The sequence below is a fragment of the Sciurus vulgaris genome (genome assembly GCF_902686455.1).
Source record: "Sciurus vulgaris genome assembly, contig: HiC_scaffold_289_arrow_ctg1, whole genome shotgun sequence".
NCBI classification, from domain to species: domain Eukaryota; kingdom Metazoa; phylum Chordata; class Mammalia; order Rodentia; family Sciuridae; genus Sciurus; species Sciurus vulgaris.
This window is the reverse complement of record NW_027632763.1, coordinates 257,656-283,067: the sequence shown is the minus strand read 5'-3', so window position 1 is coordinate 283,067 and position 25,412 is coordinate 257,656. Positions and strand designations below refer to the sequence as shown.

Genomic DNA, 25,412 nt, shown 5'->3' with positions numbered 1-25,412 from the left:
TATTATTTCATTGCAGAGATTATTCATTCATTTGATTTGTATCTCTGTGCCTTCCTTAATCCCAATAATTCTTAAATTTGGTCTTTTCATGATAGCCCATAATTCTGGAAGTTCTGTCTATGATTTCTTACCATGTTTCTCCTCTGTCAACTTTGTTTTCAAGAATAAATATTTTGTCTTCAATGTCTGAGGTTCTGTCTTCCAAGTGATCTAGCTTGTTGATTATGCTTTCTGTTGAGTTTTTAATTTGGTTTATTGTTTCCTTCATTTCAAGGATTTCAGTTTTTTGTTTCAGAATTTCTCTTTACTGAAATGATTTTTTGCTTCCTGCATTTGCTCTTTGGACTTTATTAGTGTGATCTTTCATTGCCTGCATTTGTTCTGTTATCGCATTGTTTCTGAGATCATTTGAATTTTATACATTCTGAATCCCCTTCTGACATTTCTTCTGCCATGATATCATTGGATTCTATTTATATACTATCTAGGTTTGTTTGGGACACTTTCTTCCCTTGTTTTCTCATGTTGTTCATGTATCTTCCCCTCTAGCAGTGTGAATCCAAGGCATGGCAGTTTTGCCCCTATAGACTTATAGTGTCCCTGTAGGTTTCTAATACCTCACCTTGAAGTGAGAGATCAATATGAGCAGCACACAATACAAACAATATGCATTCTTAACCCAAAGAGTCCCTATTAAGATATTAACCATGTTGTCTTAATAAACAGAGGTGATGAGTTCAATTATTGTTTATGGCATAACCAATAGGTTTGCAATAAGGACCACAATTTCTAATGGTAGACAAAGAAGATGGGGAGGGGTGTAGAATATAACACTAATTAGATAAGAAGTGAGTCTATAGAGGTACTATGTGGTAGTAATAGTGAAAGCAGAATTAAAAGAAATTAGTTGCTAGCCTGAGAAAAGGGAGAAAGAGTCTCCAAGGAAACAGATAGATAAGAGGAAAGTAGAAAGAATAATAAAAATATTAATAAAAGAAAGTAGAAGTAGGAATGATAGGTATACTAGGAATAATCATAATAAGGTTAATAATAAAAAATTCTACAATAAGACTATTCTGTAGTGTTCAAACCTCCTAGTCTTCAGTAGCCTGATGCCTGAGAGGAACTTCATAATACAGTGTCCCAAGAAGGGTGCTGCCCCACTCGGAATGGTGGTCTCCAAGTCAGGAATAAACCATGTTAGCAGGCAGTGGCGAACCCATGTGCTTATAGATGGTCAGCTGCAGCACAGACTGCAGAATGGGGCAGGTGTCAGTGCTGGGCTCCATGGCCATAGAATTCCTTCTAATTCTTTCTTCAATGAAAAGTGTTGCATACTCAAACTGAGTGTGCTCATATGTCCAATTAAAATGTAGATGCATTTCCTGTGCTAAATATACTTTAATGTGTTTTTGACTCAGTAAATATTTTGCTGAAAGTCAGTAAATTTTGGAATGCCCTAATGATTTAAATGAAGCAAGTGAATCAGTGTTTCACTCTTAGATAAAGTGACAGAATTGAAACTTATCACATCAAGTATCATATTTACCTCTAAAAATTTGGTCCTCCAGTGTTTAAAATGTTGAATGCTGTACAACATCAAGTACATTTCACAAAAGAGATTTAAATACATTTTATTGTGTTCATAGACTTTCTGAGGAATGCAAAATGGGCTACTTAAGCACTGATGTAAGATGTTTTAGACATATCCGCTTAAGTGAGTTTGTTATCAGGGAACACTTTTCCTATTTCATCCATCTTGATTTACCCCACCAGTAGCCAGATAAAAAGAGAAACTCAGTTTCATCTGGAGTGTATTAGAAAGTATTTCTTCTGGAAATTATGGTGCAAAAGATATAATGTTATAACTTCTGATTCTCATGATTTCACAAGTAGAAACATGGTGATGTCTAAAGGGTGATGATTAAATCTATATGCATCTAATTATTGCCATTATTTTTACCAGAGTGGCTCTGAGCAACATCCAGAGGTGTGTGCTTCCTATATATCTGGTGAGTTTCATCCAAAAGTAAAGAAGGGAATAAATAGACATGTGTTATATATGAACCATATATGATTAAAAATACTTTAAAGTGAATGTGCCTTAAATAATGAGCAATAGTATGTTGTAATTATTTAAGGAAGGTACCTATCAATTATCATAAGAAAATAGGAGGCAAAACTATTAGGTTTCAGCCACAGGTTAAATTGGTGGTATTGCTAAAGGAACTGAATTTTGAGTTGCATTTGATATATGCTTCCATCACAGGAAAGTTGGAAATAAGGAAAAGGAGAGAAGAGGGAATGAACATTGAGAATCTTAATGAGAACAAGGAGTTGAAAAAGGAAAAAAAAGTAGTGGAACTTAGTAGAGTGTTGAAAATTCAAGCCATGTATGAGAAAGGAAAAGAACAGAGTTTTTAAACTGTGGGAAGAATTTTTGGTTCAAGTTCCAAAGATGAGTGAAGGAGAGAGTCAAACTTTCTCACACTTGGAAATGAATTGAGGAGAGAAGACCTGATCCCAAAAGAGCTAAGTTCATTTACCATAAATGATTAGGAATATATACAATTTAATGATAGACAACATGTTCCTACTACCTAGGACAAAAATATAGGGCAGAAACAGCAAACGGAGTAATAGGAGTATGAATTGTTATGGGGCATTCCCCAAAAAGATTTCTAACATTCTCTTTGGAAAGATTACATATACTTCAACATTTTATTTGAGGGGACAGCCGCAGGAGAAATTCAGAGCTACATTCAAATTAACCTACACAAATTGAAAACTGACAAAGTTCACACTAGAAATCTGAAACTGTGAGAAATCATCCCTTCAAAATGATATTCAAAAGCTCATTCTGACTCAGCAGGTCTTTGAATTACATGTCCATTAAATTCTAAGATGATTTCAAATATACTGTTCACAGACAACATGTTTTGGAGTCAGGGAATGGATGTCCTTTTGGGAAATAAAAAGGAAATGATATCAGTTTCTACAGTTCAGGACACAAGCAGATCAAGTGCAAGCATAAATCTTTCATTCTGAGAATATTTTCTTGGGAATTGGGAAGGACTCAAAAGACAAAGATTGTTGGGGGCTATGCCATGCAGACTATGCCAAGATGGCACCTGGCAGACAGCCAGAAGTTGTTTTGATCACATCAGCGGTGAGGAAGTCGGTTAACATAGACACAATCAGGTTATTTATCATTGGCCGTATTCAAGTGAGTCCACACACACAATGCATGCATATGTGTTCCCAAGTGCTCCTGCTCATGCCTACTCATTTTGATCTTTGCCATGATTGGGCAGCTGGCTCCTTGCCTGATATTTGCTAAACTGGCGTGGCCCTACCCTCTGCCTCCTGGAGGGAATATAAGCAGGCAGTAGGCAGAAGGCAAAAAGCAGCAGCAGCAGTAGGCAAAAAGCAGAAGGCAGATGGCAGATTGCAGAGTAGAGGACTAAGAATACACCTCTAGGTTGCAGATCACAGGTTGCAGTACACGGGATGCACCACTAAGAAGTACCTCTAATAGACAGCACCTTTAGCACGCACCTGTAGCACCTTTAGTTCGCAGGATGCAGGATGCACCTCTAAGAAGCAGCAGCAGAACTCTAAGAAAAAATAGATCTCTGAAAGCGTAGCAAGTCTCTTTTCCTGTAAGCAAAGTCTTTCTTCCTCTCAAAGCCTCTCTTCCTCTAAAATCAAGCAAGCTTCTCTTCCTCTATAAGCTAGAGAATAGGCAAGCAAGCAAGGAAGCAGCTCAGGAATAGAAGTAGTTTATTTCCAGTCCACCTCCGATAAATACCCAGGAGATTGTTGCTGCAGGCGGTAACAAATATCCACAGGGTTGTTGCTACGGGCAGCAACAAAAGATGAAGAAATTATATAGCTAAGATCAGTTTTCTAAGTTGGCAGGCAAGAAAAAGTGGAGCTAATTCAAACAAAGAATGTAAAATTGAAAGAATCAAGTTCCCAACTCTAAAGGTAAAGAGAAAGGAAAATGATGGAGGACTGAAGCAGTTTAGGAAAAATGAGGAAATGGAGATAATGCTATTCAACTCTATTCAGTTTATCTGTGAAACTTTTCCTGGTCCAGAGATGATTAAAACCAGAAGGGGGCTGATTCAAGATGGCGGACTAGAGGGTGGCTGCATTTCGTGTTGCTCCAGGACTCAGGACTCAAGAAGAGGAGATATAGAGAGCCTTGGGACCAACTCAAAGCAGCCGGGCGAGAGTCTCCCACTGGGCAGGCGTCCCGGACCGGGCAGGAGTCCTGGACGGGGCGGTAGCCCCAAAAGCAGGGATCTTTGCAAAGTAGAACGGCCGGCGAGGCGCCCCTCCCCCCGCCGGAGCAGTGATCGCAGACAGCTGGGAGCATTGAAGAGGGGGCTGCCCAGAGGAGAAGGAGAAATACGGGCTCGGCACGTCGCTTGGAATTGGATCAGCTGCGCCAGGGCTCCGGGCGGCTATCCGGAGGAGCAGCGTGGACTCAGGACTCAAGAAAAGGAGATATTGAGAGACTTGGGACCAACTCAAAGCAGCCGGGTGAGTGTTTCCCACTGGGCAGGCATCCCGGACGGGGCGGTAGCCCCCGGACAGGACGGTAGCCCCGAAAGCAGGGATCTTTGCAAAGTAGAACTGCCGGCGAGGCGCCCCTCCCCCCGCCGGAGCAGTGATCGCAGACAGCTGGGAGCATTGAAGAGGTGGCTGTTCACCACAGCGCTTGGACTCGGCGCAACCCACCCGCGCTCTGGGAGGCTGCCCAAAGGAGAAGGTTCTTGGTGAGCTGTTTGGACTGAACGTGACCACCCCTAAACACAGGGGGCTGCCCAGAGGAGAAGGAGAAATACGGGCTCGGCACGTCGCTTGGAATTGGAGCAGCTGTGCCAGGGCTCTGGGCGGCTATCCGGTGGAACAGCGTGGTGAGTGGTTTGGTCCCAGAGCATCCGCTCCTGAACATAGGGGGGTTGTCTGGAGAAGGAGGAGGAGCGCGGCGGGGTGCTTGGGCTCGAAGTGACTGCACCAGGGCTACGGGAGGCAGTCGGGACAAGAAGGTGCACAGTGAGTTCTTGGGACTCGTGACGCACCAGATCTCTGGGTGACTGCCTGGTGGAGAAAGTGGTGCGTGGTGGGTCACTTGGTCTTAGAGCGACCGCACGGAACAACAGGTGGCTGCCGGAGGAAAAGGCGTGTGGCGGGTCACTGGGACTCGGAGCGATTGTAAGGGGCTCCAGGTGGCTGCTCAGAGGAGGGGCCGCATAGCCAGGCGAAAAGTGCAGAGCAGGGTCCTAGACGGCTTCTTGGTGGAAGGGCCCCACAGACAAACTGAGGGGCGGAGCGAAGGCTCCAGGACTGCAGGCAGCTTCTCTGAGGAGAGGCAGCCGAAGGAGATTCGTTTGCGAAGGGTGAGGCTTCCAGGCCCAGGAGGTAGGTCCGGGTCCCTGGGAACATTGCAGAAGAAGGCTGACCAGCCCAGGCAGTAGTTGTGAATTGAACGGAACCTCTGGGAGGAAAACCGACCAGCGAGACCTCCCCACCAGGTGACTCCTCCCTGTTGGGTGAGGTTCTCCCAAAAGGACCGTAAAATCAGAGACACAGGCCCAAACTGGTCTTGCATCAGCCCACAACCTACTTCCCTTCTGGATGACCATTCATCAGCAAGTGAAGGTACCTCTGCCCACTAGCAGGGAATATACCCCACCAGAAGGCCACCACCCCTAGGGAGTCAGCTCCCTTGTGGAGCACTGCATTATTAACTTTCTCCAAGATTTCAGGCTACTGAAGACTACAAGGGGATATAAGAGAAATATTCAGGGATATTATAAGACAATAGAGGAAATCTGCAATATCACAGCGGTCAACTGATACCTGAACAATATGAGAAAACAAGGAAAGAAAATGCTGCAAACAAATCTAGATGTTACATCAATGAAACCCAACGACAGCATGGCAGAAGAAATGACAGAAAGGGAGTTCAGAATGTACATAATTAAAATGCTCAGGGAAGCAAATGACGAGATGCAAGAGCAAATGCAGGCACTGAATGATTGCACCAATTGACAGTTAAAAGAGCAAATACAGGAAGCAAAAGATCACTTCAATAAAGAGTTAGAGATATTGAAAAAAAACCAAACAGAAATCCTTGAAATGAAGGACACAATAAACTAAATTAAGAACTCCATAGAAAGCATAACCAATAGAATAGAACACCTGGAAGACAGAACATCAGACATTGAAGATAAAATATTTAACCTTGAAAACAAAGTTGAACAAACAGAGAAGATGGTAAGAAATCATGAACAGAATCTCCAAGAACTATGGGATATCATGAAGAGGCCAAATTTGAGAATTATTGGAATTGAGGAAGGCTTAGAGAAACAGACCAAAGGAATGAACAATCTATTCAATGAAATACTATCAGAAAATTTCCCAAATCTGAAGAATGAAATGGAAGATCAAGTACAAGAGGCTTATAGGACTCCAAATATACAAAATTACAACAGACCCACACCAAGGCACATTATAATGAAAATGCCCAACATACAAAATAAAGACAGAATTTTAAAGGCCGCAAGAGAGAGGAATCAAATTACATTCAGGGGGAAACCAATACGGATATCAGCAGATTTTTCAATCCAGACCCTAAAAGCTAGAAGGGCCTGGAACAACATTTTTCAAGTCCTGAAAGAAAATGGATGCCAACCAAGAATCTTATACCCAGCAAAACTTACCTTCAAATTTGATGATGAAATAAAATCCTTCCATGATAAACAAAAGCTAAAAGAATTTACAAAAAGAAAGCCAGCATTACAGAACATTCTCAGCAAAATATTCCATGAGGAAGAGATGAAAAACAAAGAAACAAATCAGCAATGGGAGGAACCATCCTAAAGGAATTGTCAAATAAAGGAAGAACCAAGTTGTCTCAAAATAAATAAATAAATAAATAAATAAATAAATAAATAAATAAATAAATAATAAAAAAATGAACCAAATGACCAGGAATACTAATCACATCTCAATAATAACCCTGAATATTAATGGCCTGAACTCATCAATCAAAAGACATAGACTGGCAGATTGGATCAAAAAGAAAGATCCAACAATATGTTACCTGCAAGAGACTCACCTCGTAGAAAGAGATACACATAGACTAAAGGTGAAAGGATGGGGGAAAACATATCATGCACATGGACTCAGCAAAAAAGCTGGGGTATCCATCCTCATTTCAGATAAGGTGGACTTCAAGTCAAAACTAGTCAAAAGGGATAAAGAAGGACATTACATACTGCTTAAGGGAACCATAAATCAGCAAGACATAACAATCATAAACATCTGTGCCCCAAACAGTGGCTCATCCATGTATGTCAAACAAATCCTTCTCAATTTCAGAAACCAAATAGACCATAACACAATAATACTAGGTGATTTTAACACGCCTCTCTCACCACTGGACAGATCTTCCAAACAAAAATTGAACAAAGAAACCATAGATCTCAATAACACAATCAATAATTTAGACTTAACGGACATTTATAGAATATACCATCCAACCAAGAGCGAATACACTTTCTTCTCAGCAGCACATGGATCCTTCTCTAAAATAGACCATATATTATGCCACAAAGCTAATGTAAGCAAATACAAGAAGATAGAGACACTACCTTGTATTCTATCAGATCATAATGGTTTGAAGTTAGAAATAAATGAAAGAGTAAAAAACAGAAGCTACTCCAACACCTGGAGATTAAACAATATGCTATTACATGATGAATGGATAACAGAAGATATTAGGAAGGAAATTAAAAAATTCCTAGAGGTAAATGAGAACAAAGAAACATCATATCAAAATCTTTGGGATACTATGAAAGCAGTACTTAGAGGAAAATTTATTTCATGGAGCGCATTCAATAAAAGAAGTAAAAATCAACAAATAAACAACCTAACACTTCAGCTCAAAGCCCTAGAAAAAGAAGAACAGACCAACACCAAAAGTAGTAGAAGACAGGAAATAGTTAAACTCAGAGCTGAAATCAACGAAATTGAAACAAAAGAAACTATACAAAAAATTGACAAAATAAATAGTTGGTTCTTTGAAAAAATAAACAAAATTGATAAACCCTTAGCCACTCTAACAAAGAGAAGACGAGAGAAAACCCAAATCACCAAAATTCGGAATGAACAAGGAAATATCACAACAGACACGATTGAAATACAAAACATAATTAGAAGCTATTTTGAAAATCTATATTCTAACCAAATAGAAAATTTCGAAGACATCAACAGGTTTCTAGAGACATATGAATTGCCTAAATTGAACGAGGAGGACATACAAAATTTAAATAGATCAATTTCAAGTAATGAAGTAGAAGAGGTCATCAAAAGCCTACCAACAAAGAAAAGTCCAGGGCCAGATGGGTTCTCAGCTGAGTTCTACAAAATCTTTAAAGAAGAGCTCATTCCAATACTTCTCAAAGTATTCCATGAAACAGAAGAGGAGGGTACCCTCCCAAACTCATTCTATGAAACCAATATTACCCTGATACCCAAGCCAGACAGAGATAAATCGAGGAAAGAAAATTTCAGACCGATATCATTAATGAACATTGACGCAAAAATTCTCAATAAAATTTTAGCAAATCGCATACAAAAATATATTAAAAAGATAGTGCACCACGATCAAGTGGGTTTTATCCCAGGGATGCAAGGTTGGTTCAACATCCAGAAATCAATAAATGTAATTCACCATATCAATAGACTTAAAGTCAAGAACCACATGATTATTTCAATAGATGCAGAAAAAGCATTTGATAAAATACAACACCCCTTCATGCTCAAAACACTAGAAAAAATAGGGATAGTGGGAACATTCCTTAACATTGTAAAGGCCATCTATGCTAAGCCCATGGCTAATATCATTCTAAACGGTGAAAAACTGAAAGCATTCCCCCTAAAAACTGGAACAAGACAGGGATGCCCTCTTTCACCACTCCTATTCAATATCGTTCTTGAGACTCTAGCCAGAGCAATTAGACAGACCAAGGAAATTAAAGGAATACGAATAGGAAAAGAAGAACTCAAACTATCCCTATTTGCGGATGATATGATTATATACTTAGAGGAACCAGGAAATTCCACCAGAAAACTGTTAGAACTCATAAGTGAATTCAGTAAAGTGGCAGGTTACAAGATCAATGCTCATAAATCCAATGCATTTTTATACATAAGTGAGGAATCCTCAGAAAGAGAAATTATGAAAACTACCCCATTCACCATAGCATCGAAAAAAATAAAATACTTGGGAATCAATCTCACAAAAGAGGTAAAAGACCTCTACAATGAGAACTACAGAACACTAAAGAAAGAAATCGAAGAAAACCTTAGAAGATGGAAAGATCTCCCATGTTCTTGGATAGGCCGAATTAATATTGTCAAAATGGCCATACTATCAAAAGTGCTATACAGATTCAATGCAATCCCAATTAAAATCCCAATGACGTACCTTACAGAAATAGAGCAAGCAATCATGAAATTCATCTGGAAGAATAAGAAACCCAGAATAGCTAAAGCAATCCTTCGCAGGAAAAATGAAGCAGGGGGTATCGCAATACCCGAACTTCAACTTTATTACAAAGCAATAGTAACAAGGACGGCATGGTACTGGTACCAAAATAGACAGGTAGATCAATGGTACAGAATAGAGGACACGGACACAAACCCAAATAAATACAACTTTCTAATACTAGACAAAGGCGCCAAAAATATGCAATGGAGAAAAGATAGCCTCTTCAACAAATGGTGCTGGGAAAACTGGAAAACCTTATGCAACAGAATGAAACTAAACCCATATCTCTCACCCTGCACAAAACTCAACTCAAAATGGATTAAGGACCTTGGAATCAGACCAGAGACTCTGCAGATTATAGAAGAAAAAGTAGGTCCCGATCTTCAACATGTCGGCCTAGGACCAGACTTCCTCAACAGGACTCCCATAGCACAAGAAATAAAAGCAAGAATCAATAACTGGGATAGATTCAAACTAAAAAGCTTTCTCTCAGCAAAGGAAACTATCAGTAATGTGAAGAAAGAGCCTACAGAGTGGGAGAATATCTTTGCCAATCATACATCAGATAGAGCACTAATCTCCAGAATCTATAAAGAACTCAAAAAACTCTACACCAAGAATACAAATAATCCAATCGACAAATGGGCTAAGGAAATGAACAGACACTTCACAGAAGAAGATGTACAAGCAATCAATAAACATATGAAAAAATGTTCAACATCTCTAGTAAAAAGAGAAATGCAAATCAAAACCACCCTAAGATTCCATCTCACCCCAATTAGAATGGCGATTATCAAAAATACAAGCAACAGGTGTTGGCGAGGATGTGGGGAGAAAGGTACACTCATACATTGCTGGTGGGGCTGCAAATTAGTGCAGCCACTCTGGAAAGCAGTGTGGAGATTCCTTAGAAAACTTGGAATGGACCCTCCATTTGACCCAGCTATCCCACTCCTTGGCCTATACCCAAAGGATCTAAAATCAGCATACTACAGAGATACAGCCACATCAATGTTCATAGCTGCTCAATTCACAATAGCCAGACTATGGAACCAACCTAGATGCCCTTCAATTGACGAGTGGATAAAGAAACTGTGGTATATATACACAATGGAATATTACTCAGCCATAAAGAATGACAAAATTATGGCATTTGCAGGCAAATGGATGAAATTGGAGAATATCATGCTAAGTGAGATAAGCCAATCTCAAAAAGACAAGGGACGAATGATATCGCTAATAAGTGGAGGATGACACATAATGGGGGGAGGGAAGGGTTAGTGTTAGGGTTAGAGTTAGGGTTAGGGAGGGGGGCAAGTATGGAGGAAGAAAGCACTGTATAGAGGGTAAGGAGGGGTGGGAGGGGTGGGGGGAAGGGGAAAAAATAACAGAATGAATCAAACAACATTATTGTATGTGGATTTATGATTACACAAATGGTATGCCTTTGCGCCATGTACAAACAGAGAGGCAACATGTATCCCATTTGTTTACAATAAAATAAAAAAATAAATAAATAAATAAAAAAAAATAAAAACCAGAAGGGACTGGAAGAAGCAGCTACAAATTTCTCCCTTTGATATCTAGTAGGCACCACCATATGTAAGGTGTCAATATGAGTCATTCAGATGAGCAACCTAGAATTTTTGAAGCATTGATTTTTAAAGGCAGCTAATATTTTGTTAGTATTTTAAATATTCTCAATAATATTATTGTATTTGTCTATTAGTGCACTGCAGTGAAACCATGTTCATAGGTGTGTCAGGAAGACATAGTTTACTAGAAAAATTCTGATATATAGGTGGAAAACGGTGTGGTCAACTAGCCCTCTGATGAAAATACTTGAAAAGCTGCCAAGTTATGTCACACTAGATACATTATTCTAAGCAGAATGCTTTATGTAGTTTATCCCTCAAATAACAACACTGTTACTCATAGTGTATATAAAAATTTCTTTGAAACTCAATTTATTGATATCTGATAATTCTGCAAGCTGTTTTCTTGTACATTTTCTTATAGATATGAACACACTATTTTCACACAAGAGAGGAAAAAGGAACTTGATGTTGGATAAAACAGAGAATATAAGAAAAGAAGATGCACCACTTTTTCACTTGGGTATAAACAAACACAAACATGCACATGCATATTTGTTGTTATCCTAAACACATACATCTGAGCTAATTAGTTCAGAAAACTCTCTTTGATGAGCAAATAAATGTACCTTCCCCTGGAATCTTATCACAATTTGGACTTATTGATTGTAAGGGAAATGGGGGACACAATATGTACTTAAAATTAAATGGATTAAATGATTCTGAAGGATTCAATTGAGATATGTGCTGCCACATTTTAATTTTAATTCAGCTTTGACATTGAATTTATAAGGAAACTTCTTTCCTCCTCTGAATACAGATGAGTATGCTCTCCAGCATTCTGCATTTTGACATTGGTATACTTACCAATGTGTTTGTATTAATAGTCATTGCAAAAATCCTTTTGCCAATCGAAACTTAACTGCCTATTTAATCAGATCAATATTCCTCTAGATTTTACCATATACTCAATTAAGGGGAGAGACATGTAGTGTCTCCCCAAGTGTTATTCAGAAGTATTGGACTAGTAAAATTACTCCTGAATGATGTCAATATGTACTGGGTTCAGAGGGGAACACATGTACTTGCATGTACTTGAGAGGCTGAGGCAGGCTTCTGTCAAGTTTCCAGCCACCAAGAAATTTATCGACAACTTTTCTCCAAATTTAATGACATGGGTTTAAATTTTCTATGAATCTTTCCTACTGCAAATTCTGCCTCACTCTGTATCTTGCTCCCCTTCTCTGCTTGAGCCATCCTCTGAAAGTTCTCCTTCCCAATTCATATACCATCAGATAAACCCATTCCATTTAAAAACTTTTCTATATACAGCCTTTCCTACTCTTTGCATTTCCTGCTTCTGGCTGATAATCTCACTTTTGAAGTCTCCATTCATCTTAATCTAGAAAATACTTCATTCCTGGCATTTTTTGTCTACTCTAGCTCTTATCACAAACTCAAATATGAAGGGAAATAAGTAAAATTGTTGACAGCGATATGAAGTAAAATTTGTCCCATCAAGCCCAGGAACTGATAGAGTAGAAAGAAAAAGGAATGTTTACAGGTTCCATCTTTATTACCCAGTATGATAACTGGAAGTATCTGAGATATCCCTATTGAAACCACAAGCAGGTTCTGACAGGAATAAGAGGCTTAATCATGAAAGTTTCACAAGAAAGTAACTTGTAAATATTTAAGATAAAGAAAATCAAAGAAATGTATAAAAAAAAGCAAAAGGAGTTCATTGATAAAGATATAAATGTGATTACTTTTTGGGAACACTATAGATGGGGTTAAATGGATTTTTAAAATTTAATATTTGAAGGAAGAGATAGTAAACTGTGTGATGTTTCATGTTTCACTGGAAATTGAGTATTTTTTCCCTCCAGAATCTTCTTTCACCTTGAGTGGATCAACCTGTGAGTTATAGGTCTTGTACATGGTGACACATAGTGTCTTTCAGTGGTGTTCTAAAGTATTGGATCAGTAGAACTATACCCCTATATGTACTGGGCTCAGAGGGGCACACCTGTAATTGCAGGTCCTTGAGAGGCAGACGTAAGCCCTCTCAAGGTGTAAGTCAGGTTGCCAGCAAACCAGGAAATTAACAGACATTCTGTCCCAAATATGAAGACATGGGGTTTGAAATAATTCCTATAGTGCTTGACAGGACACACATGTTCCTGCATAAAATATAAACGCCCACACACCAGCAATTAAATATTTCAAATAATGGCTATATTCACCTAAACTCGTGCTTAATTTAAAATTATCATTTTAAATTTTATTTAAAATAAAATTTTAGAATTATAGTTACTGTTCCTTTTTATTTGGATAAATTTTCTTTAACATTAATATTATAAGGTAGTTTAAGTAAATCTGTGCATGTTTCAGGAGGGTCACACTTGGACACTTTAACAGTGGAAGTGGAGGAGAGACACCATGGAACTGGATTTAGTCAGCAACAGGTATGCATACATGTCATTTTGAATTCCAGATATCTTCCTTCTTTTGTTTCCAGGAGGTAAATTAGGGCAAATGACATAATCTAATACACTTTGGCCATCCAACATCACATTTTCATATTTAATTGTACAACATTTAAGTGGTCATGAATCTGAAAATAGTTTTAGAAATCAAAGTGGATTAAAGATAAACTTTATTCAAGAAATTGGACCAATACTTTAGAACTCTGTTTTGTTTTGAACTGTGTAACATCCTTAAATAGTGAGAGATAAATAAGAGACTGACAAGTAATCAGTTGACACTAGGAACATACATAAAAGTAATGACCAATGAATACATTCATGTAAAATCATCTTCATTTCCAAAGGATCACCACTGAATTTCACATTATCTGCCATCCATGCCATGGTTAAAAAATCATATTCCAAGATTTCCAGAGTCTTGATTAAAGAAGAGAAAAATGCAAAACAGACATATCTTCTTGTTAATAGAACCAAAACCATTCAGAATACATACTTTACTGATAATTTATGAAAAATATCAGGTTTATGTTCTTTCCCTTTAAGAATGCAAAAGAATTACTAAGCTTATTTAACTTACCTCTTTACACAATGTTAGACTAAAGTACTTTGATGCAATTGTTGGGATGTTATGAAATATTGGAGGTGTCATTTTGCCTCCTGGTTCTCATGTTGTATGTGTCAACAAGTGGAGGATTTGCATGCCTTTGCTTGGATTTCTCTTCCACAGCTACACATGGATTCTTTTAATATGCAGGTTTGTCATGGGGATGGGTCTGATGTACTGTTTATATCTGAGCATCATGTCTGAAAATGAGCATGATACACATGCTAGTTTCATTCAGTATCTCTGCAAGGAGAAAGAATACACTTGAAGAATGATCACAGCTTACAGAAAAATATTTACCACGTGTAAATAAAATGTATTAAATGATCTCAAGAACACCACAAAATAAGGGACTGAGTGGGTTAGCTCAGCTTCATCAAGACTGCATATGCTTGTGTCTCCTGTGCACTTTTGTTGCACATAATTTAATGTTCTTATTTCCAATTCCAATAATTTCACATATATGAGAATGGTGATGCCCAAAGAGTGATGATGAAATCTGTATGCAAGTAATTATCACTATTATTGCTTTCCAGAGTGACTCTGAGCAACATGCAGAGGTGTGTGCTTTTTGTGGACATGCATAAGGTAAGAACCGCATAGGATCCAAAGTACGCTGCAGCGAATATAAGAAAAATATGGGCACTAGTATATAGTAAATGCTCAAAGGGTGTATCTTTTACCTAGCTATTGAACAAAAGGGAAGGTAAGGAGTGGCATAACATATTAGGTTTTAGCCACAGGTTTAATTGTGGGTATTGCTAAAGAAGAGAATGGTGAATTTCCTTTAAGGTATGCTTTTATCTCAGGTAAATTGGAAATAAGAAAAGGAGAGAAAAAAGAGGGTAGGAAGACTGAGAACTGTAGTAAGTACACAGAGTCATAAAGGAAAAAGAATCAGTGGTTCTCAGGAGAGGTTGGGAAATTCAAGCCCCACATGAGAAAGGAAAGGAGCAGTTTTTTCACACTGTTGGAAGAACTTGAGTTTCATGTTCTCAAGATGAATGAAAGTGAACATAGTTGTGTCCCAAACTTGGTGAGTTTTTCAGTTTGAAAATGGATTGAGGCATGAAGACCTGATCCACAAAGCTAAGTTCATTGGCCAACAATGAGTGGGAATATATAATAATGATTGCAACATGGTGCCACTCTCTATGACAAAAAAAATATATGGTAGAAATAGCAACTGGAAAATTAGACATATGAGTAGTCAAGCGGAATCCCTTAAATCCACAGGTATCTAAAATTCACTTTGGAAAGATTACAGATCCTTCAAAGTTTAATTTGAGGGAACCTCCAAGGAAGGAATCTAGAGCTACATTCTCAATAACATAGATGAATTGGAAGCTGACAAATTTCATACTGGAACTGTGAACTGGAATCATCTCTGGAGACCGTGTTCCAAAGCTTCTGACCCAGCAGGTACTGGCTTCAACATGTCCATTACATTCTAAGTGATTCCATTGATTTTGGTCTACAGAAAACACCATTTGTTGCCAGAGAATGGATGTCCTTTTGGGAAATACACAAGAATATCTCCTGGTTCCTACAGTTCAGGACACAAACACATCAAGTGCAAGCATAAATCTGATTTTTATTCTGAGCAGGTCTCTTGAGAACTGAGAGTGACTCCGAAGATCAGATGGCAAAAGTATATGACTAAGATATATTTGTCAGTTTGGCAGGCAAGAAGGACTGGCAAAAAATTATACAAAGAATGAAAGATGCAAAGACACAAGCTCCCACCTCAGATTTTCCTTTGGAAAACCTGAAGGGGAGGGGAAATGAGAGAGGAACCAGGAATTATGATGAAATGGAGAAAATGTTCCTCAGCTCTTTTCACTTTGTCTGCTTTCAAATGCAAATTTGTTGCAGAGATGATTGTTACCCATGGGGACTGCAAGAATCAGGGCAACCCACCACTCCCAATTTGTCCCCTCCTTATATAGTAGGCACCACAATGTGTGAAGATTCCATACGTGTCATTGAGGTGAGCAAACTTGGATTTTTGAAGCATTTGTTGTTTAAAAGAAGGCTAATTTTCCTTTGGTACTCTTCTTACAATCATTATTAATTGTTTTGTTTCCATCGGTACTTTATTGGTGTGCTGTTGGAAAACCGGGTCTTTGGCATGCCAGAATAACAGGATATTAGTGAGATATCTTTGGAACTCAAGAAAGCAAATGTTGTGATCACCTGAGAGACTTGAACAAATACATGAAATACCACTCCAGATTTATTTTTAACCAGAAGCCAAGAAGCAGGTTATTCCTAAAACACCATCACAGTTACTCTTAGTGAATTTACCATTTACTATGAAATATAAGGGTTTATTGATATCTGATAATTCTGCAGGCTTTCAGAACACTTTTTTTGGACTGCTTTTCTGAACTCTTTATGCATTATAAAACTGTTTTTTCACAGATATGGAACCACACACTTCACATAAAAGAGCAACAAGATACTTGATGGTGGTGAAATGAGGGGACACAGGAAAAGGAGATGCATCTGTTGCCAGCATGGGTATGAACAAACACAAACAACCAAATGTGTATTAGCAGTTATTCTAAACACATATCTAAGCTGAGTAGCTCAGAAAACTGTCTCAGATGAATAAACAAGTGAACTTTCCCCTGGAATCTCATCACAACTTTGGACTTAGCAATTATAAGGCAAATGACAAACAGGAAATGTATTTATCATAAATAGATTAAATGACTCTGAGAAGATTCCCTCAAGATGCCAGCTGCCACATTTTCATACTCCTTTGACATTGATATTTTCCGGGTCCCTCTTTCCTCCTCTGAATACAGATCACTCTTCTCTCCAGCATTCTCTATCTTGTCATTGGTATATATGCTAATATCTTTGTGTTAATGGTCATTGCAGGCTGTTTTTTAACCATTGGATACTTCACTGCAAATTTTTCAAAACATCTCTGCCTGATTGATTCAGAACATTTGAGTCTTGTGACTTTTTTCAACACATATATAATTTATTTATTGCTTTCCTATAAATTGTATCTCTTATTTAGTGAAGCACTATCTAACCAGAAATTTTCTAAATTTATAAATCGAGAATATCCTTGCATAGAGCAATGAAATGTTTGCTCATATTTCTTTGATGTGTTTTGTTTATCTTCTCAATGGTGAACAATGAGGGAGATTCTATTGCATGCTAATCAGTTGTTCTCCCACTGAGCCTCTTCCACAGATCTAATTCTCATGTGTGCTGTTAATATGCTAGTTGCACAAAAGTGCTCACCAAGATCCTAAATGAGTTTTCTCAACATAAAAATATATTGCCCTAGAAGATACTAGATGTTAAATGAAAGCAACATTCACAATTGTTCCATTTTTTTTAACATGATAAAGTGGAAACTTTGAGATATGATCAGAAGCAGCATCTCACATTCCTGTAGCCCAGATTCTTTTTTTGTTCTTTAATTAGACTTTATTCTATACTGGTCACTGAAAGTTTTCTATTCTCTGTATTTTGGAAACATTCCCTCCAATCAATCTAGCATCTACTTCATAGATTACTGATTTCTTCTCATTATTTGTCACCATTCATTCATATGGTCTTGATATCTACCTGCTGGTGGTTTTTAGGACGATCCTGGTCTCATGATTTTACTGCATATAGTACTATCAGGTCTGTTTAGAACATGAAAGTTTCTGCACCTTCACTTCTATAGGTAATTTCATAATGAAAATTCTGCCTCATTTGTATTTTTATCCCTCTCTCTCTGCCTGCAACATCCTCTCTCAATTCTCCTTGCCATTCCCTATATGAATGGACTCTGTCCATTTTAACCCTGTCTCTGTGCAATCTTTCATGGTTTCAGCATTCCTTGTCACTAGCTGACCACCTCACTATTGAAGTATCCATACATGTCAGTATCTAGAAAAAAGTGCATCTCTGTCTCCTTGCATCGCCACTGGCTCTTAGTACAAATAAATTATGAGATACTTAGTGTCTCTCAAGTGCTTTTCTGAATTATTGTTTCAGTAAAATTACTTCTCAGTGATATCAGTATGTCCTTGGTCCAGAGGGACACACCTGTAATTCTAGCTCCCTTAGGGCTGAGACAGTCTCCTCTGAGATTTCCAGCCAGCTAGGGAATTTACAGACACTCTTTCTTCAAATACAAAAGAGTTGTTTTTGAAAGAATAGCTACCAAACTTGCAAAGGAAACATGTCTCTGGGTAAATACACAATAAAAAAATTTCAAACATTAGATGTATTCACCTAAATCTTACCTTAATTTAAATCTTGCACATTCACTAAAATTTTTCTATGCTCTATATTTCTGGAGACATTATCTTCAACCAGTAATGCATCAACATCGTAGATCATTGATGCCTTCTCATTATTCATCTCCATTCATGCACATGGCCCGATGTCCACCTGCTTGTAGCATTGAGGTTGATCCTGCTCTTCAGGCATATGTTGCACCATCAGCTCTCATTGGAACTTGGATGTCCAAGTATCTTACACTTCCTATGAATCTTTCTTAATACAAATTGTGCCTCACTCTGCATCTTGTTCATTCTCTCCCTGCACCATCCTCTGGAAATTTGTTTTCTGATCCCCATAAGATCAGATAAAAACATTGCATTTAAAAACTTTTCTGTGCACAGGCTTTCATTCTCTCACCATTTCCTATCTCCGGCTGATAACCTCACTTTTGAAAGCTCCATTCATCTCCATCTAGAACAGAATCATCCCTGGCACCATTTACCTTCTCTACTCTTTCCATAAACTCAAATATGAGGGGAAAGAAAGAAAACTCTTGAGAGAAACATAATGTAAAAGTGATCCCCTCAAGTCCAGAAAATGATGGACTAGACAGAAAAAGGAAAGTTTACTGGTCCTATGTTTATCATCCAGTATGGAAACTTAAAAATGTCTGAGGTAACCCTAGGGAAAATACAAGCAAATTATACCCAGAATGATGGACAGAATCATGGAAGATTCACAAGACTGATTACTTGTAGAAAAAAGACAATCAAAGGAATGTAAGAATAAACAACATGGATTTCATTTATAATGGCGTAAATGTGATCATTTATTTGAGATACCACATGTGATGTCCAAGATTTTTAAAGTTTAATGTTTGAATAAGAAATAGTAAACGGTGTGGTGTTTTTGTTCCCTTGAAATTAATTTTTTTTTGAGAAATTTTCTTTCACCTTGAGCAGATTGACTTGTGAGTGATTATAGGTCTGTACATGATGACACCTAGTGTCTGCCAATGGTGTTCTGAAGCATTGGGTCAGTAATGCTGCACCTCAATGATGTCGATATGTACTGGATTCAGAGGGGTATACGTGTAAATTGTGGGTGCTTGAGAGGCAGAGACAAACCTGTTAGGTTGCCAGCAAACCATGGAATTTAAAGATCCTCTGTCCCCAAATATGAAGATATGAGGTTGAAATAATTTCTTTTGTTATTGCCAAGGATACACATTCAGTACATAAAATACACAGACCCACACGCATACACTAATAAAATATTTCAAATAATAGATATATTATCCTAAAATTGTGATCAATTTATTTTATTTTTATTGTAAACAAATGGGATATATGTTGTTTCTGTTTGTACATGGACTAACAGCATACCATTTGCATATTCATACATTTACATAGGATAATGATGTTTGATTCATTCTGTTATTTATTCCTTCCCCCAACCCCTTCCACCTCTCTTTTCTCTCTATACAGTACCTCCTTCCTCCATTCTTGCCCCCCTTCCACCCCCCATTATGTGTCATCATCCGCTTATCAGCGAGATCATTCGTCCTTTGGTTTTTTGAGATTGGCTTATCTCACTTAGCATGATATTATTCAATTTCATCCATTTGCCTGCAAATGCCATAATTTTATTATTCTGAGTAATATTCCATTGTGTATATACATGACAGTTTCTTTATCCACTCATCAATTGAAGGACATCTAGGTTGGATCCACAATAGGGCTTTTGTGAATTGAGCAGCTATGAACATTGATGTGGCTGTATCTCTGTAGTATACTGATCTTCAGTCCTTTGGGTATAGGCCGAGGAGTGGGATAGCTGGGTCAAATGGTAGGTCTATTCCAAGTTTTCAAGGAATCTCCACACTGCTTTCCAGAGTGGCTGGAAATTTTCAGCTCCACCAGCAATGTATGAGTGTACCTTTTTCCCCACATCCTCTCCAACACCTATTGTTGCTTGTATTCTTGATAATTGCCATTCTAATTGGGGTGAGATGGAATCTTAGTATAGTTTTGATTTGCATTTCTCTTATTACTAAAGATGGTGAACACTTTTTCATAAATCTGTTGATTGCTTGTAGATCTTCTTTGAAGTGTCTGTTCATATCCTTAGCCCATTTGTTGATTGGGTTATTTGTATTCTTGGTATAGAGTTTTTTGAGTTCTTTATATATTCTGGAAATTAGTGCTCTATCTGAAGTATGAGTGGCAAAGATTTTCTCCCACTCTGTAGGCTCTCTCTTCACATTGCTGATAGTTTCCTTTGCTGAGAGAAAGCTATTTAGTTTGAATCTATCCCAGTTATTGATTCTTGTTTTTATTTCTTGTGCTATGGGAGTCCTATTAAGGGAGTCTGATCCTATGCCAACGAGTTGAAGATTTGGACCTACTTTTTCTTCTAAAAAGATGCAGAGTTTCTGGTCTGTTTTCAAGGTCCTTGATCCATTCTGAGTTGAGTTTTGTGCAGGGTGAGAGATAGGGGTTTAGTTTCTTTCTGTTGCATATGGATTTCCAGTTTTCCCAGCAGCACTTGTTGAAAAGGCTATATTTTCTCCATTGCATATTTTTGGCCCCTTTGTCTAGTATGAGAAAATTGTATTTATTTGGGTTTGTGTACGTGTCTGTACCATTGATATACTTGTCTATTTTGGTGCCAATACCATGCTGTTTTTGTTAGTATTGCTTTGTAGTATAGTTGAAGGTCTGGTATTGCAATACCCCTGTTTCATTCTTCCTGCTAAGGATTGCTTTAGCTATTCTGGGTTTCTTATTCTTCCAGATGAATTTCATGATTGCTTGCTCTATTTCTGTGAGGTACATCATTGGGATTTTAATTGGAATTGCATTGAATCTGTATAGCACTTTTTGTAGTATGGCCATTTTGAGAATATTAATTCTGCTTATCCAAGAACATGGGAGATCTTTCCATCTTCTAAGGTCTTCCTTAATTTCTTTCTTCAATGTTTTCTAATTTTCATTCTAGAGATCTTTTCCTTTTTGGTTAGATTGATTTTTTTTTTTTTTTTGAGGCTATTGCAAATGGAGTTTTTTTCCTCATTTCCATTTCAGATGTTTCATCACTTGTGATAAAAATGCTTTAGATTTATGCATGTTGATTTTATATCCTGTTATCAATCAGGTCAAGAAGTTTCCTAGAGGAGTTTTTTGGATCCTCTAAATAATCATGTCATCAGCAAATAGTGACAGTTTAAGTTCCTCTTTTCCAATTCATATCCCTTTAATTTCTTCAGTCTGTCTAATTGCTCTAGCTAGAGATTCAAGGACAATGTTGCATAGAAGTGGTGAAAGAGGACATCTCTGTCTTGTTTCAGTTTTTAAAGGGAATGGTTTCAGTTTTCCTCCATTAAGAATGATGTTGGCCATGGGCTTTGCATAAATAGCCTTTACAATGTTCAAGTATGTTCCTACTATCCCTATTTTTTCTAGTGTTTTGAGCATGAAGGGGTGTTGTATTTTATTGAATGCTTTTCCTGCATCAATGTAAATAACCATATGATCTTTATCCTTATGTCTATTGACATGATGGATCACATTTATTGATTTATGGATGTTAAACCATCCTTACATTTCAGGGATGAACCCCACTTGATCGTGGTACACGATTTTCCTAATGTTTTTGGATATGGTTTGCCAATATTTTGTTAAGGATATTTGCATCTATATTCATCAAAGATATTGGTCTAAAATTTTCTTTCCTTGATGTGCCTTTTCCTGGTTTGGGTATGAGGGTGATATTAGCTTCATGGAATGAGTTTGGTAGGGTACCTTCCTTTTCTATTTCCTGGAATACCTTGAGAAGTATTGGAATGAGTTCTTCTTTGAAGGTCTTGTAGAACTCAGCTGTGAATCCGTCTGGTCCTGGGACTTTTTGGATGGTAGGTTTTTAATGACTTCTTCTATTTCATTGCTTGACATTGGTCTGTTTAAATTGTGTATGTCCTCCTGGTTCATTTTGGGAGGAGCATATGTCTCTACAAATATGTCAATGTCTTTGGTAGTTTCTATTTTGTTGGACTACAGATTTTCAAAGTAGCTACTCATTATGTTATGTATCTCAGTGCTGTTTGTCATGATATATCCTTTTTCATCACAAATTTTAGTAATTTGAATTTTCTCTCTCCTCCTTGTTAGTGTGGCTAAGGGTTCGTCTATTTTGTTTACTTTTTTAAAGAACCAACTTTTTATTTTGTCAGTTTTTTGAATTGCTTCTTTTGTTTCAATTTCATTGATTTCAGCTCTGATTTTAATTATTTCCTATCTTCTACTACTTTTGCTGTTATTCTGTTCTTCTTTTTCTAGGGCTTTGAGCTGTAATGTTAGGTCATTTAGTTGTTGACGTTTCATTCTTTTCTTTCCAGAAAGCACATTGCATGTGCTCCATGCAATGAATTTTCCTCTTATTACTGCTTTCATAGATTCCCAGAGATTTTGATATGTTGTTTCTTCATTCTCATTGACATCTAAGATTTTTTAAATCTCCTCCCTGATGTCCTGATGTTTTCTGTTATCCATGTTTCATTCAATAGAATATTATTTAGGCTCCAGGTGTTGGAGTAATTTCTGTTTTTTATTTTGTCATGGATTTCTACTCTCAGTCCATTATGATCTGATAGAACACAAGGCAGGATCTCTATTCTTTTGCATTTCCTAAGGGCTGCTTTGTGGCATAACATATGGTCTATTTTCGAGAAGGTTCCATGTGCTGCTGAGAAGAAAGTGAATCCACTCATTGATGGATGGAATATTCTATATACATCTATTAAATCTAGGTTATTGATTGTGGTATTGAGTTCTGCGATTTCTTTGATTGGTTTTTGTTTGGAAGATCTATCTAGTGGTGACAGCGGTGCATTAAAGTCACCCAGAATTATTGTGTTGTGGTCTATGTGATTCCTGAAGATGAGAAGTATTTGTTTGATGTACAGGGATGCACCATTGTTGGGGGCATAAATATTTACTATCATTTTTCTTCTTCATTTATGGTTCTCTTAAGCAGTATGAAATGTCCTTCTTTATCCATTGTAACTAACTTTGGCTTGAAGTCCACTTTATCTGATATAAGGATGGAAACCCCCACATTTTTAGTGAGTTCATGTCCGTGGTAGGTTTTTTCCCATCCTTTCACATTTAGTCTGTGGATGTCTTTTTCTATGAGATGAGTCTCTTGCAGGCACATATTGTTGGGTCTTTTTTTAAAATCCATTCTACCAATCTGTGTCTTTTGATTGATGAGTTTAGGCCATTAACGTTCAGGGTTATTATTGAGAGATGATTTGTATTCCCAGTCATTTGGGCTTATTTTTGGTTTTTAATTTGGTTTGGTGTCTACTTTGAGTGGTTTTTCTCTAAGATAGTTCCCCCCTTTGCTGACCTCCACTGTTGTTTTTAATTTCCTCCTCATGGAATATTTGGTTTAGAACACTCTGTAGTGCAGGCTTCCTATTTGTAAATTCTTTTAACTTTTATCATGGATGGATTTTATTTCATCTCAAATCTGAAGATGTATTTTGCTGGGTATAGGATTCTCGGTTGGCAACCGTGTTTTTTCAGAGCTTGAAATATATTGTTCCAAGTCCTTCTAGCTTTGAGTCTGGGTTGAGAAGTTTGCTGCTATCCCTATTGGTTTCCCCCTATATGTAATCTGATGCTTTTCTCTCACGGCCTTCAACATACTATCTTTATCTTGAATGTTAGGCATTTTCATTATAATGTGCCTTGATGTGGATCTGTTGTGATTTTGTGCATTTGGTGTTCTGTAAGCCTCTTGTATTTGATTTTCCATTTCATTCTTCAGGTTTGGGAAATTTTCTGATATTATTTCATTGAATAGGTTGTTCATTCCTTTGGTTTGTATCTCTGTGCCTTCCTCAATCCCATTAATTTTTACATTTGGTCTTTTAATGATGTCCCATAGTTCTTGGAGATTCTGTTCATGATTTCTTACCATCTTCTCTGTTTGGGCAACTTTATTTTCAAAATTAAGTATTTTGTCTTCATTGTCTGAGGTTCTGTCTTCCAAGTGGTCTAGTCTTTTGGTGATGCTTTCCAATGAATTTTTTATTTGGTTTATTCTTTCCTTCATTTCAAGAATTTCCATTTGTCTTTTTTTTTTTTTTTTTTGAGAATCTCTATCTCTTTGCTGAAATGACCATTTGCTTCCTGATGTTGCTCTTTCAGTTTATTTTTATTATCATTCAGTGCCTGCATTTGCTCTCTTATCTCATCCTTTGCTTGGCGAATCATCTTAATCATGTATAATCTGAAGTCCTTTTCTGATATTTCTTCTAACATCCTGTCATTGGATTCTATGAATATAGAATCTAGGTTTGTTTGGATCATTTTCTTCCCTTGTTTTTTCCTGTTGTTCATGTATCTTCCCCTCTAGCAGTGCAGATCTGGGATATTTGCAGATTTCCCCCTGTAGGCTTATAGTGGCCCTATAGGTTTCCAAAACCCTTTGTTTAAGGGGAGATCAATATTATCATTGCCCAATTCAGACACTATACAATCCTAGACCAAATAGCCCCTATGAGAATAATAACAATATTGCCATAATAAACAGAATGTATTCAAATATTATCTTTAGTGAAACAAACAGATTTGCAATAAGGTCTGCAGTTTCTAATGGAGGACAAAGAGGATGCAGAGGCATGTAGAATGAAGCTGTTAATGGGATAAGAAAAGAATATACAGAAGTTCTAGAAAATAGGGTGAGAGTGTAATCAAAAGAAATTGGATGTTAGCATGCAAAAAAGGGAGAAAGAGATTCCTAGGGAACAGGTAAATAAACGGAAATGAAAGCAAGAAAATTAAAGAAATAAAAACTTAAAATTTTTCAATAAGGAGAAAAAAAGAAAATCTACAGTATAACAG

The 25,412-nt window shown here is 37.4% G+C and overlaps 1 long non-coding RNA gene across 4 annotated transcripts in view; it reads left to right on the top strand.

The window, feature by feature from the left end:
- Positions 1-1,172: 1,172 nt before the first annotated feature.
- Positions 1,173-25,412, top strand: part of LOC306652567 — a 30,699-nt gene continuing 6,459 nt past the window's right edge. For 2 of the 4 annotated variants that reach the window (XR_013761471.1, XR_013761472.1), the window contains exons 1-3: positions 13,097-13,634; positions 14,796-14,847; positions 16,684-16,782. This is a non-coding gene — a long non-coding RNA (uncharacterized lncRNA). The other 2 variants (XR_013761470.1, XR_013761469.1) reach the window with 2 other exon arrangements.